The following is a 16,846-nucleotide window of genomic DNA, read 5'->3' on the forward strand; positions in this document are numbered from 1 at the left end:
ACTTGTTCTTTGTCTGACAACTTCTTTAATAAAGCTAGCAATGGTGTTATCATGCTAACAACAGAGTAGTAAAGATACAATCATTCTTTGTCATGCCAAAAGCAGATAAATAATCAATCGTGTTGCAATTAACAAGAAGAAATACCATTATCCTTATCAAGCTTTCTGGTCTCACATTTCATAAACTAAATTGAAACCATACAGGAGGAAAAAGAAATGTTAGTAGAACAATTTTAAAAGCCAAGGCTTGGGATTTTACCTTAGTAACTCAAAGTATGGATATTTATAAAGCTGATAGTCTCATTGGTACCCCCTGTGGAAGGGGTTCTGATGATTAGAAAAACTGTTGTCCTGACAGAGGTAACACACAATCATCTTTCACATCAGCTTTCTTATTCTCTCTCTCATTTTTTTTTTTTTTTTTTTTTTTTTTAATATTCTGATGGGCTACACACCACCACCATAGACAACCAAACCTTATTCCACAAAAAGCAGTGCCATTGCTTTGCATTTTAAGTGTTAGATATCCATGCACTCATTTAACGGAAACACTTTAGATAAACTGGGGTGAGAAAATGCAAACTTTTAACAACTCTCCTCTTGAAGGTTTTGTGTCTTAAGCACATTCTTTAATGTTGTAGATTTGCTCAGTTACTGAACTGCAAAAGTACATGCAGGTTGAGATTTTTAAAGTTATTAATTCTCAAATTATATGATTCATGGTGCACAAGCATACATACTATGTAACATTTGCAAAAAAAAATATTTCATTAGGTTTTCTGGTGGTTTTGGTTCTTTGTTGATTGTTGTTTTTTTCTTTTTTCTCCCCAATGCATACATACAACTAATAGCATATAAGCAAACATGAACCTAAATTATGCTTTCAGGCTCTTACTTCTGTTACTTGCATTTTAGAAACACAGCTGCTGCCAGGTTAATAGCAAATTTAGTCAGCACAATTCTCTCAGAATCATTCTCTTGATTCTCTACATGAAAGGATTGTGTGCCTACAGTATCCCCAAAATAGTTTGATATTCACTTACTGAGTTAGGATTTGCAACCACGTAATTGGTAGTGACTGGATTTTGACACAGTAAGCATGACTGTGCTCCGTCAATTGATGAAATAGAAATCTGGAAGTAGGGGAAGAAATTTTGAGAAATATTCTGGTATCAGTACACTGGTACACCATGGTAAAGGTACTCACAGTTTTGTATTCTGGTCACTATCATTTCCATTTTCATTATTCAAAGGTCTACTTGGTAATAGCCAGACTGATTAATGAACATCCCCCCAAATAAACAAACAAGCACATTTTTTTCTCCTGTATCTACCACCACTATACACAAAGGAGATGATTTTGTTGGTTATTAGTCAAAAATTCTCGTGCACTTTTGACATGAATGAATAGGACAAAGGGACACTGCATAGTAAATAAAGCATTTGCTCCCAGAGCCTATGTATTTTGGGGGAAAACTATTGCACGTGAATCCTCTTAGAGGCACTGTTGTTCAATATTTTCTGAGATACTTCTTTCCTACCTAAAAACTGCTTTTGTAGCTTTGAAGATATTGGCCTACAGGTAACTTGGAATCTCTTCTAAATAACAACATTGATAGGAAAATCTCTGGAAAGAAATGTAACCCAGTCAGAGTTTTTAGACTTTTTTTTTTCCCTAAAGAAATGATACCCTCACCATTAAATACACAGAGCATACCATTCTCCAAGTTTTATCCAAAGAGATATCTGTACTACAGTGCATGAGGGAAAACAATTTTCAGAAAGCAAGTGCTTAATTATCTCTAAAGAAACTAGCAGTACTGAAGCAGAAACTCCCAAAACATTAGCTAGCTACTCCTAAAGAAATTTTCCTGTGAAAATCTTGGAAAAATCTTTTTTCCAAGAACTTCAGTAGACACAAATCTTGTTAAAATTTTGTCACTTCAAGCTGCATTTCTGGAACCAGTTCAACAGAGATCTAAATCTAGTTCCATACTGAGAAAACCCTGACAATTTAATTTCTGTGACTATGGGCAGTACTGGATTCAAAACAGAATTTCTGTTAATAAGTCTCTGTGACAAAACAACTTCTGGAAAAAAAATCATGCTTGTTAGTCCTATTTTCACAGTTGGCATTGAAGTCCCATTCTAAAGAAATATGTTAAGTAAAAGACACATTTCTTCATTACAAAGCATTGCCATTCCCCTTATTTATAACACAACTACTAAAGAACACAATTTTTCCAAACACGTTTTTTGGCACACCTGGATGAACAAGAGAGAATTCTACTCACAGATGTTAGCATGGTAAGACTAAGCACTACATAGTCAAGATGAAAGCAGGATAAGAAAGAGTTGCTGATTTTTACACATCGACGATTCAAGTTTCACTTAGGAGCCAAAGGAAACAACTGTTGAAGATTTCCTGATTTTTATGAACTACAGGAAAGATTTCTGATTTTAAAGGGATCTAAGAGTAAAAAAGATAACCCTTGGTATTTCCATGTCCACCACTTATTTTCTTACATATATACATATATACAACAGAAATAGCATACCATATGCAGTCACGTATACCACAACTGCTTATATCCTTGCATGCAATTTCTGAGGTGCACTGGGAATTTTTATTTACAATAGCATTTACAATTTATTTACAATAGCATTTTCAGGACTATGGTCTTCACTAACCTGAAAACCCTATTTTTTTTTACATAGACGCTTCGGTAGAAGAACAAGCATTGTGGAAATATGAGACACTATTTACCTTGCACATAAAGAGTCTACACTGCCAATGCCCAGAAACCCACACAGCTATAGCACAACACTTCAACTACTAAAAATTACAACATGCTTTAAGCTGTGTTTTGTTGTGAGAAGGAATACTGACAGAGCTTAACACCCTGCAAAGGGACTATACCTGCAGCTCTTAACAGAAGCATTTGCTCCTAGTAGCTCAGGCATTCAGGCTCCTGAAAGAGTTTGAGATTAAAGTCTCATTAATCTCCTTTGAATTTCTTACTTAATTCAATAACTGACTGACTGTTGTTGCAGAACTCATTCTTATGTGTCTATGTTATACATTGCATAGTGGTCTGAGATGTTTAATTGATAAGTTATCTCAAAAGTTTCCACATCATAGTCCTTTCGTATATTCAGTCCACAATGCTCAAAATGTTCCTAAATACAGAGTATCTCCCCTTTCCCTTTATTATTCCTAAGGTATAACATCTAAGGACAACTCATCAACATGGTTATATATGGACATTTAAATTCAACATACAAACATCAGCAATAACAACTACCTACCAGGTCACAACATCATTAATTGGGTACTAAAGAACTTGAATACCCCTGAGAGTATGGAAAAGGATTAGCAAGACAGAAGGAAAGAAAACTAAAAGATTTTGCGTAAAACCCACTTGCCTTTAGCATTATCAGCTCAAATACAAAGATTTAGATTAGATATAACTGGACAGACCCCAGAAAAAGCATTCAAGTGTTTGTGCACTCCATCAAAATAGACCTAAATTATGTTATTCAGTAGAAATCAAAGAATCTTAAAGTCATTTGGTTGGAAAAGACCTTCAAGATCATCAGGTACAACCATCAAATGGCTAAGATTAATCAAGCAAATTTGCAGGTTTGCAGATTTTATTAGCTCAGTTGTCATGGCATGCTAAAGCACTAAAAACATTCTGACTTGATTTGATATTGAGAGCAGGATGTCTGCATTTGTTCAATACTTAACCTGACCTAATCAACCTTGTAAAACCAGAACAGCTCGATGTCACTGCCTCTGCAGCACAGTTACTCTACAGACCGGATAATCCACCCACAAATAAAGAATTGACTTTAAGATAGGCAATAGGCTGACAGCAATAGGCTATAGCTTGACCCTTTGTAACTGTAACTGAAGTGTTAGAATCTTTTGCTAAACTACATGTGCACATCAGTTATGTTTATTAAAAGATACAGAAGAAAGTAATTTATTAAAGTGTGAAATTACAGCAGCACTAAGTTTAGTACAGAGATCTTCACAAAGACAAGTGTGCTACTAATTTTCTTCTCTGAGGGAAAAAACTATTTAACAATAAAGAATAATAGATTTTATCTTTTTTAATAATATTTCATTAAGAACTTGAATGGGTCTGTCTGCAACCTTTTGCTCAGTGCTTAGCTACACAAAAAAAAGGGTGTTTCCTAGGCTTCTTGTTGTGTGCTATTCCAATATTACTCACGCAAGTAATTTGTTTTAAGAGTCATACTATTTGCAGCTTGACTACTACATTACAGTCGTGAAGAAAATTGCAGCACACAAACCCCCTAACCTCCATTAGTCTTCAGCTGTGTGGAATGCATTTTAACCTGTCAGAACTTGTGTTCCACTGCTCTAAGATCAAGCCATATTTAATATTCATCAGTCTAAATAATGTTGGAGACAACCACTACTCACAGCACCTTCCTCAAACACTGAAACAAGTAGTTGCTCTTGAATATTGTAATACCATTTTGTTATCTATTTCAGCAACAGAGAGAGTTCATTATTGAACAAATTAGCTTCCAAGTTACTGATGCTGAGCCATAAATAATTGGAATCAGCAGAACTGTTCCCAAGCATTTTTCTGCTGTGCTATTGCATATGTAAGATAAGTGCTTGGAATAGGTAAAAGTAGTATATTTCAAGAAGCTTTTCCTCTCTATAAAAATGTTTTTATAGGATTTATTGAAAGCTATATAACATCAGGTTGATCTTGTAAATGAAGCTGTTGGAGACAACTTTCCTTAGTATCTCAAAGACTTCTAATGGCAACGTGTTTTATGAAGCTGGTAGCTCTGCAAACAATACTCTTTTGAATTAACAGCATAAAGATGCTGTAGGCAGCGTCAGTACATACTTGTACAATGTTATCTGGCAAATAATTGAAAATGGTAACACACCAGAATAAGGTGAGGAGTTTTCTTCCAATTAAAAAAAAATAATAAAAAAAATAAAAGCCTTAAACAAAAATTGTACCTTTTGCAGAGCCACAAATATATAGGGTGAACAGTATTTTGCCTCCATGGATGAAACTAGCTCCAGATAGAACAATACAAAGCAGTGGCTTCTGCATTTGAGCAACTGCTATGTTTCCTTTGGTAAGGTAAAGACTCCAGTATCCTAACAAATCCACAGATGATATGCTGATCCAGAAGCTTGTACAGAAAGAAGGCCAATGCAAATTCATCTGGAACTGCTGCCCCAGCAAAGGAATACTATTACAGCCCAGTGGAGCAGCAACTCCCCTCTCTTCTCAGTTTAGCTAGAGTGAGGTTGAGGATGTAAGAATGGAGCCAATAAGCCATGGCAGGGAGAATAACCTTGACGAGAAAGGAACAAGCAGAGAAAATATCTAATAAGTTGTAGCTTTTTTATTTTAAATCATCTTAAGAAAAAAAGTTTGCATGACTACATGTGTAATTTCCTATGTCAAAATTAAATACACTCATGATAAAATCTAATTATGAAAGTTTTTAAAACTAATCTTCTAAACCAGTTCTATTTTTCCATGATTTGTCTACACACTAAGCTCATTTAACCTCTATCACATTTTCACTTCCAAAAAAAAATAAAAAATTGAATTTTCACAATGAACTAAATTAAAACTTAGATGCTACCTGATGGCTTTAATCCTACTTTTCTTACTTTGTTGGTATTAAATATTAACCATATGCTTTTGGAATTTTACACTGTAATGATTGCCACTTCTCAGAATCCTCCACTGCGCATGAGGCTAAAAGGAAGCAGTAAAGACTAGTATTTCCCATACTACATATACAAATTTTCTCAATACGTTCAGCATTACAGTACTCCCTCCATTCTGGAAACAGAGTACAAGCTGTATGTACCATACAGGCTATGTATCTCAACTCATTTTGTATACACAGTGCAAGAATGCACTGACAGTAGGAGGCTATCCATATCTGGAAAACAGTTTATGGAAAATAAATATGTTCTCATCCTTCCCAATGAATGATTTTATTACAAATAGTTGTTACTATATTTTAAATATAACTAGGATATATTATGCTTTTGAATTGATAACAATTCAGTTACAGTGTTGAAGAGGAAAGGTACTTAAATGGGCTATAGCCATACGGTAGAAGCCAGCAGAAAATGAAATAGGCTTCTTCCATTCACTGTTCTGGTAAAACGTGACTGGAAGACCATTAAATCCACAAATTCTTCAACTTTCTATCCAACCACATAGATAGTAGGGCACAAACCATTTCTGGCATTGAAAATTAACTCTCAAGATAGGTTTCCATTTTTACTCTTTTACTGACAGTTATTGAAGATGCTGCATATTGAGCATTTTTTTCAGGATAACTAATTTGGTAGCTACCTGATTATATTCAGTCTGGTTTTGCACCTCTATTGGCATTAAATATTTACCTTCTATTTCTGAAAATTCAACATTTTAATGAACACCTTGAAGCTTTATCTAGCTCCCACCATCTTATATCATGCAGTTTGAAAGTAGTAGGAAAGGCTAGGAAAGACCTTAACACTTAGAAGATTATACTCGTATCAGAAAAACTGATGCAGAAATGATGTTTTTGTAATAATTAGGTCTCAAGTGACTTTAAAACACACTCAAATTTCCCAAATACCAGGATGACTGATAAAAAAAATCTTCCTCCTTTTAGTATTTTTTTTTAAATGCATACCATGATTCTTACTTTAAATTAGTTTTCAAATTTGATTATGTCAAAGTAGTCACTGTGAAGGAACAGCCACGTCTAGGGATCCTCTTTACTTTCTGGGGTCAATAGCCTGTGGTAGAGTCAGTTTCAGAGAAAGAAGCTTCTGTATTTCCCATGTCAGTGAACCAGGAGGGGACGTGAAGCATACTGACAGAGCAAATCCTGCCCCTCACACAATGTACAAGCATTCCTACTGACAAAATGTTACTGCATTGCTAGGTGCTGTTGAACTGCACCTAGTTTTTTCAAATTTTCTCACTGAACCAGAAGGCTAGGGAGTGATTTGAACAGAAACTGCCCAAGAGATAGAAGGCAGTTCAGGATATGACCTTAAAATACGGTTGAAACTTTCAGAACCTAGTGAAAAACAACAACAACAAAGAATGAGCAGAACTGGAATTTCAGAATAAATATCACAGACAAATAACAGAACTCATCAGTAGCTGAAAATATTGTACGTGGGAAGAGACAAAAAGTAGCCTACAATGGAGAGGGCTCTGCTTTCATTTTTGTTTTCTTGTACTAGGCCAGTAAAACATGTACAAACAAATACACATTCCAGATGGCTAAGGCAATAACAGTCATTCCTAATGGATTCAAGACATTGTTTAATACCAACTTCACTCTCGTGGAAGCAGAATTATCGTTACAAAACTGCCAAGGTCAGTGAAAGCATAAGTTGCCTGCTGTGCAAGTATCATTGCACCATCCAGAACAGCCCAGGAGATGCACTCAAGGTAAGTGTCCCCATCCACATTAAGCAACCTCCACTGATAAATTGTGCTTGCATAGGCATTAGAAGACCTTAACTAGAGCACAATTAAATGGAAATTGAGCAATAATCAGGCATAACTAATTCATAAACAGTCAACATATACATCATAGTTTTATTTGTCAAATCTTGCCATCTGTTGCGTATGTTGTAAGAAGAAAAATCAAAGGAGGAAAGGAGATGATTTTTCCCCTACAGTGATTAAACTCATTTGAATTCTTCCATCTCCTTTAAGATCATAATACACAGAAGTTCATTGACTTAAGGCCATTTTGCAAGTTTCTAACAGCAAAGAAACAATGAAAAATAAGATTATCATCTAAAACGATGCCAAGCATTTCAAAACAATTTAAAAATTATAAAATGCATCTTTTCTTCTATTTTACTTTTTTTTTTCCAAACCAGTTTCAAACCATGCCACCTGCTATGTTAAGAAACAAGCAAGTTTTTTATATTGTTTATAAAACTTAGCAACATTAGTTTTATATAGCAGCAGAAAAATAACTCTCTAGTGAGCAAACATACAGGAGGAAAAGTTAATTTCCAAGGCTCCTATATTCAAGAGGACAAAAACAGTATATTTATGGACTTACATATTTCCATTTTCAATTTTTTATAAAAATCACTGATCAGCAGAATGTGACAGTAGGAAGTCACATTATCATACCTTAACAGTAAGCATGCATAGACAGACATATATCTAAATCTATTTACAACTTTATTCAAAATGAATTTTCTGAAGATAAGTATTTTGCTATGTTTTTCCTGTCATCTTCTGTAGTTTGGAATGATGCTCAAAGACTTCAAAACTCTTCATGGAGCATAAGTATTTACATAACGTGGGTGCATATATGCATATGTGTACACACACAAATACATACACACACACACACTTATAAGTAGTTACTTTGAACGCAGGTGGCTACATGTGAAAAACATGCAGGCACACATTACCTTCACATCATTAAGGCAGATGCCTGGGAAAACCAAGCTGGATGGAGGGAAAAGCACAAGATAAAATATTAACTTTATGTAAAAGCAATGGGTGAGGGATTTAAGCTGAGCATTCGGGATTGAGTTGTTGAGGGTGTCATGTCTGTCTTTGACTACACCATCTCATTACTTTTTAGTAACTAAAAAGCAAGCAGAATTAGAAAGAGCTTACAAACTGACAATGAACATTATTGTACCTATAAGCATTTGAGTGGCATTCTCAACATTCGCAGTTCTGTACCTACTACACTGGGCCAGATGAGCTGGTAGAGTACATTTTAAGTCTCATAGCCAGGCATCACTAATGGGCAAGCCTATCTGTTTATAGAACCAGATTGTATTCTGCCTCTGTTCTTGCTATCTACTTCTCCAGTAACTGATCAGCTTGAGGCTGTAAACAGAACCATCTGCTGGTGTCAATACTTTCTCCTAACCAGGTAATCGCTTTCTGTGTATTAATTGCTGCTCATTTCTTTCAGATGAAATTTTTGAAAGGGAAAGAGGAGGTTAGAATAGGAAGCTCACCAAGATTTGGCTTCCAACTTCCTTTACAAAAAGCAAAAGCATGGTTTAGGCAAGGTAATCTACAATAACAATTCCATTCACAGACCATTAAAACAAACTGCTAAGTGTACAATGTTAAATTTTTATAGGTCTTCGCTTCACAAGTCAATTAAAGGCAATCTCTTCAGCCTTATGTAAGCATGGCCACACAGTAGCCTGAAGGGACTGGTGGCTCCGGTCAATTTTAACAGATTGATTTATGAAGTGTTACAATGCATCCTAACTCCTTAATATGAGTCAGAATGGGATTTTCAGTCATATTAATCCACATTTATTGATCAACTTTGGTTTCTGAAAGAAAATGGTTTCCTCTAAGAGTATGCAAGATCTTTATGTAAAAGCACATGCAATATCATCTATAAGGAAAGCTCGGTATTTTTAACACCATCACTTAGCAATAACATAAACAATGTCTTCTATCAAACTTTTCCTATCCAGACTTGAGGAATGCTTGCATGAGACATATTGAAGGTTATGCTAGCTTCTGTTTTTCCAAGATGTTTGAAATTGATACATTACACTTGTCTATCTAAAAAGATATTAAACTCCATTAACATTTTCATTACCCAAAAAATCAGTAAGATGACAGTTTTACACTTAAAAATTCTTTGAAAGTCAGTACCTGGTGTAGTCTTAGCCAACAGCTAAGCATACAGAATCTGCACAGCATGATACAGTTAAATCAAGCAGTCCTGACAGCACAAATGGTTGAATGCAATGAACAGTTGTTTACTTCATGCAGCAAAGACAAAACTGAAGAATTCATCCAGAGATAAGATGGCATCTGAGTAACGGCTCTCACAGGCAGAAAAGCGTCTAGGTGAACCTATGTTCTGAGAATAGCAAGTAAAACCATGAGTGCATCTGTGCTATTTTAGTTATTAATGCTGTTAAAAAAAATTTAGTTTAAAATTATTTCAGTTATCTTCTAATGTCAGAATGTTATCTTTCTACTAGGCTAGCAATGACAAAATGAAAAAAAAGCTGTATTTCAGGGAAAAATAGTACTTTGTGTTTTAAGAAAACAGAATATTCCTATATTATCCACATAAGGATTAATATATATAAATGTAAGGTATATTTTACATCATAGTACTTTGTTGTACTAGAAAAACTGCTCCTAAAATATATTTTACTAAGAAATACCTTCAAGGCATTGGGTTCCTTGTGGTATAATTCATACATTTCAAAAGAATTGCGTATAGGATGAATGTGGTTCACAATGTCTGCCACTGGCATTGTTTACCTCCAGGTGGAATTAAATTCCCTGAACTCTGAAAAGCAATGTAATGGTAATGTGACATATGTGAAATCAGGTCATTTTATTTTTATATTTTTACAGGTCATTTTACCTGTATTTTGAATGATAGTTCATCAGGAAATTATATATAAAAAAACACTAGAAGTTACTGGATACACAAATTAAACATTTTCTGTGCTAAATAAACATGAATTAATAGCATTGAAAACCTGAAAATTTCACTTCTTTCATGCTTTCCTACTATTTTATATATTGACAGGACCACATTACTAATGTGGTCAGTTTCCAAGGATTGGGAAAACAGTAATAGTTCTTGCTAGTACTACTTTTGGAATAACAAAGATATTTATAAACTCATAAGTTCAAAGCTGCAAGTTCAAGACTGCCTCAAGAATTTACTACAATTCTCATTTCAGTTTTTAAGGAGCAACTAAATTAATGGCAAGACCAATTTCCTTTAGCCCTCACATTCACATTCTGGTAATGAAACACTTGACGCAAATTTAGACACTGAAAACAGAATCATACAACTTAATAGTTTGCTTCTACAAAAATAGGGAGGCGCAGTTCTCAGGGATGGATTCTTTACCCTTCTATGAGATGCACTGCTTGACTCATCCCTACAGAAGACAAGCTGAATACCAGATCTAGGGAAAGGGAGGAGATAGGACTTTTCAAGTATGACTGGTAGAAGCATGAAAATGAATGGGAAAAAAAAGGCATGGTTTTCTAAGAAAAGTGTTTCAAATTGTTTCTAGGGCACGAGGGTTGGAAGTTTGAGGGAACAGTGGAGGGGAAAACCACAATTGCCTTGGAAAGAAAAGCTGACAAAATGTTCAACAGTGCAATAAACGTATCTGAACCTTTTCACATAGACTGAATAGATCAGATCATAAGAAGCCCTTCATAGTAAAATCAAGTCCTTGGACTTGTTTACTTCATAATTGCTTCCTTCAAGGGTAGGTTGTTGGTTTTTGATTATTGTTCTCTGTTGTTCACCCTTTCCTAAAAAAAAAGAAAAGACCAATTTATGTTTTGTTCTTTAACGACTTAAAGAAAAAAAATCCTGAAATTTAAAATTAGTTTGAGTTCAACACATGAAAGGCCTTCAGATATTATATGAAATATTTTTACTTATCTCTTTAACTAGCTTTAACATATTAATTAAAAGAAGAAGAAAAAAAAGACAATTTAAATATAAATCTGTTTATGACTAGCCAATGGAAGTAAAAGTCTGTTTTACTGGTTGTTTAATGCATGCAGGGGTGGGTGAGGGATGGGCTGCAAAACCAAGAGGTTCAGGTCTCCGTTTTCCAACATGAGGCCATTTCCAGTGTTAGCTATGTGCACAGTCAAAATACAGGAGCTGTGGGGGACTTTCTTTGTATTTAAATAAATGAGAATGCTCTTTCCAATGCCTAGTGGAGAGAGATACACGAGGCTTCCAGCACAGTGCAAACCTTTCATTCAAACTGCAATCCCCATTTGGGATCTAGTGCTTCAAGAAACTGCTGTATGACACATCTTAACTCTCCTCAGAGAAACAAGAATGACAAGGGGCGAACAGCTTTAGAATAGCATCATCAACTCCAAAGCAAGTTTGGTTTGCAATTACGCAAAGCATGATCTGGAAAGGGTGCTATGATGTTAGCCATGCCAATACTTCAGAGCTCTCCATATCACAGCTTCAGTCACTCCTCTGAGTGCTTCGGCACTGCATGAACAATCTGAATTCACATCAAAACAACAGCATCAGAGTGCCTCACAGCAGTAGAAAACCAATAGTGCTGCATGACTTATTCTTGAACAGTAATTGCAAAATCATTTTAAAATGAGATCAGAATTGCTGCAGCTATTCTTGAGTTTCTATGATTCTCTTTATTCAATTCCTGTGGTTACCCAGGAAGCATTAGAGTAACAATACACATATGGAATGAAGTCAGTGAGGTTTTCTTCAGATTCTAATGGGGGAACAACAACCAAATACGCTTAGCAGATGTAGCTGATATAGCGTCACCATACATAGATAAACTTTCTTAAATCTTAGGGAAAAAAAAAATATATAAATATATTTATATATCCTTAAGGACTTAGTATGAAAATTATTCCATTACATATCTGTACTACATTTGCACTGTTGCTAAGAATCAACTATTACCAGGATGCATTTGCACAGCCCCAAACATGCCTGATGAGACTTTAATTGCCATAGTCACCACTGGGTGAAAACTTTTTTTTTTTTTTAAAGGAGTAGTTCACTGTGAATAAAAAAGTAAGCTTACGTACAGACAAAGAATCACTCAGCTATATGGAAAGCACACCAAATATTTACACTGTGTTAAACAATTTCCTTTGGGTGACAGTTGTGGTCAGTGAACTACAATAGCTAATCTGCTATGAAGATTCTTTATGCCCCGCTGGATCACAGGCTGACTAGAGCTAGTCCTCCAGTAGAACTTGATAGAAACAAAAGAACATCTGCTACCAGGGTAAAAAGGCATTCCTTGACTGTACAAAAAGCATGTGTTTTCCTGAGAAACAGTCTCAACTAACTTCAGCTATACCTGATATTCCATCAGAATGCTATCCTAAAGGAGAAACAAGCAAACAAATGCGTAACTAGCAACTTTTCCTGCTACAGTATTTCTCATTTAAGTACCACATAAGATCATGTTTTATGTTGTTTAGACATGGTTTGACACAACCACTTAGCAAGAAAAAAATACGATGCTGCTGCTCTAGATCAAGTCTCTCCCCTGTTAAAAGAAGATACTCAGACACTAATATCTCCATTAATTTCTCACTATAAAAGTGACTCCAAAAGCATGAAGTGTCAAAGCTGAGATTATGATCCTCATTTTTTCTGCAGTTTTTCCTCCATCCATGAAGGATTAGAGAAACACAACTTAAAACACTTCAGTACAATACCTACTCTGCCAACAATACAGAGCAAGATTTAATGACAAAATTTTAAAATTAATTTCACAAAAATTTTGTTTAGAGAAAGATTATCTGACAATACTTAAAGTCACACACACTTATCTTCAGAAATAAATCAAGGCTATGACTTACAATTTCTTTATAATTCTCTTATTGTTGTATATGAATTTTAGCTATTAATAGTCTTCCTCTCCCAATAAAAATTTATAATATGCACTTGAAAAGTAGCACAGAAGATTCTATGAACGCTATAGTTCATTTCAGCAGACCATGTATTATTTCCATTTTGCAGTTTTGAAACAACATTTCCGTTAGTCGAGATCTTCTACAGATCTGGAGAGATGCTAACTTGACTACAAGACTCTACTGATGCAATTCATACAAATTCTCTCTGCTCACACATCTCTGCTTTCCAGGGAAAACAAAATCATTAGGAAAAACAGGGGAAGCAAATCTGGGGCCTAACTTTAAGACCTATTTGGACTCTCATCTGGCAACAAAGACCAAAGTTCTAATTGATGTTATTATTATTACTAAATCAAGTATATATTGAAACAAAGAATGGGATCCAGGGCTCCTAGGAAAAAAAAACAAACAAACAAACAAAAAAAAAACCTAATCTTTCTGTCTGAAACGATTATATTAAAAAAAAATAAATGTGATAAGAACTATGCAGATAAACTATCAAGATGGTGTAATTCTTAGTGAACTCCAATTCACCAAAATGTACAAATAAAATGCATGATTTCCTTCTATCTGTATAATGGCTAGAAACAATTTTTCACATCGTTTCTTAAAGATGGTTTGGGCTGCAGCATAGTTGTAATCCTTGCTAGGTGACAACTGTAAGTGAGCATTTTTTCTTCTATAGAAATGGCAGCAAAACATCAGTAATGTGAATGCCAGCTAACACTTACAAATCCTAAGGCTAATTTACTCTGACATTATCTTAATTGACTTCACCACAAACAGTGGGGTTTACAATACAGAACATAGCAAATACTACTTCCAAGTTGCTGTCCTCTGATCTTTTTTTTGTTGCTGTTAATGAAGATGATAATAAGCTCCCTGTTTTACAGGAGTATATATTCTCATTTACTTTGTTTCCATTTCTGAAATGATTTGGGGATGAAAGAATCTAATTCAAAGTCTACAGAAGTTCACAAAGTGTCCTTTCTGATCTACTGAGTGGCATAATCAACAGTCTCAACATGCAAACTATGAATACTAATGACAATGGACCTTCATCAGCAAGCTTCACAAGCATTACAAAAGTTTTAAAAATCATTAGTTCTATCAGTGATTTAATTTAAGATAAGTGATATAAGGGCAAGTGCATTCTTAAGTGACTTTGATTTGAAATATTTGTGAAGTACTGCAATGTGTGTTGGATTTTCTGCATGTTCAACATTACACAACAGGGCACAACAGATTCCAATCCATCTGCCACTATGTCAGTCACATGCAGGTCAGAACAGGCACCTTCTCTAAACTCAGGTCTCCTTCTGCGATGCTTGGGAAAGTGGAACCCATCATATTGTGCTATATTATAGTACAGACCAGGAACATCAGCACCAAACTATAAGATACATAAGTTAATGAATCAGCAAATTTTATACAAGAGAAGCAGTAACAACTACTTGTTAAAATTTGTTAAGAGTTGTTAGGTCAATTCACTCAGATTTCATTTTCAAAAGTATAAACGATAGATTTCACAGGTTTGAATATGCCTTATTTATTTCTAGGAAGACAGATTAAAGCCATCTGTTTCTTGTTGCAGTGTTTATTGTTAAAACTTTTCATTGTTCTACAACCCTTTTCATACAACACAACTCTTGTCCTTTTCAAAACAAAATTGCTACAAAAGGCGAAAACACTTAAAATGCTTTGATACGTGAAAGAAAGCCATAATGCTTTTCCTTCGCAGAGATTTTCAGTTTGTTTTCATTTCAAATCTCAAAACAATGCCTGATTTGGAAATCTTGGTGAAATACATTCATTTACTGTTAGTGCTCAGACGCGGTTTGGAAACAAAAACATTTTGTGAACATTGCGGTGTAATCTTATATTATTGTAAATAGACAAGTAAATAATTTCTGTTAATGAGATTTAACCTCTTTATCTCTGGATTTAATTTGCTCTTACAGATTTTTATTAAAATATTTCTTGTATTGTCTACACTGTAGTTCTTAATACATAAGCCATGCATCATAGCTCTTGCCCTGGTAGAATAAGTCTTTTCTATAGGTCTTCACACAATTTCTATTAAGATAAGTAAATCTGAAGAACTTTCAATCTTTCATTGCCATGTATTCCCTTGGAAAAAAAAAAAGTTTTAATTATTATAGCATCCCTTCCGAATCAAAATATATATGGAGATTTATCACTCAAAATAAGTGATATAAGACTTTTTAAAAAGTTTTGTTTTGATTAAAAAAAAAAACACATAATGATGTGAAAAAAAAATTATACCTCCCTAAGCAGGTTTTAAGATCAGAGAACATTTTTTGCTATTTTGGTCAAGCAACATTAACAAAACCAAGCAGTTTTTCCTAAGCACTCTCTCCTCATAACATGTAAATGAATAAAGCCTAGCTCTTGTGGATTCTCATTTATCTAAATAAGAATTAGTTGAGTTTTGTATATATATTATATCCCAATTTGCCAGAAGTGAGACACACGCAAAAGTCAGAACTTTTGACAAAAGAACTTTGACAAAAGTCAGAACTGCTAAGTTACTCCACTTAAGCAGCACGCAAACACTTCTCAACAAAAACTACTACTCTTCACGTGCAGCCTGACACACATGCCTCAACAGCCACATACAGAATGAGCATAAAATACTCAGTCATAGTATTACAAAAGAAAAAAAAAGTTCAACTTACACACTTCTAATACCACATTACTAATGGAAAATACAACACTAATATACATCAAGATGTATATACATATACAATTAATGTTCATTTTTCTTTTTTTCCAGATCATTTTCTTTTTGTCTTAATAAATTGCCAGACCAAGATACGACAACTTTCATTTATACACTCATGGAATTACTTGGTATGTGAGGGAGCAGAGAGAACAATACAGAGTTGGAGACTAAGAAGGCTATAACCTTTCCCCCTAATACCTGCCATCTCTTTTCTCCTTTTAACAGTGCTGAAAATTCACATTGTCCCCAGCTGCTGTTTTGCACTTTGACTTTTTCCTCTAAATACTCCAAAGCCAACAGAAAAATAAAGTGAGTCATAGCCAAGGACTGTCTCCCTCAGTCTGCATACCTGTAAGCCAGGCAACCACAAGATTCACTGGGTGATGAAAGTTTGGGAGCTTACCCCTCTCTATTCAAATGAAAAATTCACTTTAAGATCAGGTTTGGATACTTACAGACTCAAAGAGCTTCACTGAATCATTACCAAAGACATAAAAATTCCACATGAACAAGGACTATTTATCATGTATCATAAGAAGTATTACTAATTAATATTTGCATTAATTTCAATAGTGCATAACATAATGTAGATAGTGCATAATATAACGTAGATCTGATCACAGTTCAATTGAGTACA

The 16,846-nt window shown here is 34.6% G+C and overlaps 1 protein-coding gene across 7 annotated transcripts in view; it reads right to left on the bottom strand.

Moving 5' to 3' along the window:
* The window catches only part of PCDH7 (protocadherin 7), a 284,971-nt gene that overhangs the window by 73,468 nt on the left and 194,657 nt on the right, over positions 1–16,846 (bottom strand). The window lies entirely within an intron of this gene.

Source organism: Cygnus olor, chromosome 4 (assembly GCF_009769625.2).
Source record: "Cygnus olor isolate bCygOlo1 chromosome 4, bCygOlo1.pri.v2, whole genome shotgun sequence".
Classification (NCBI taxonomy): Eukaryota; Metazoa; Chordata; class Aves; order Anseriformes; family Anatidae; genus Cygnus; species Cygnus olor.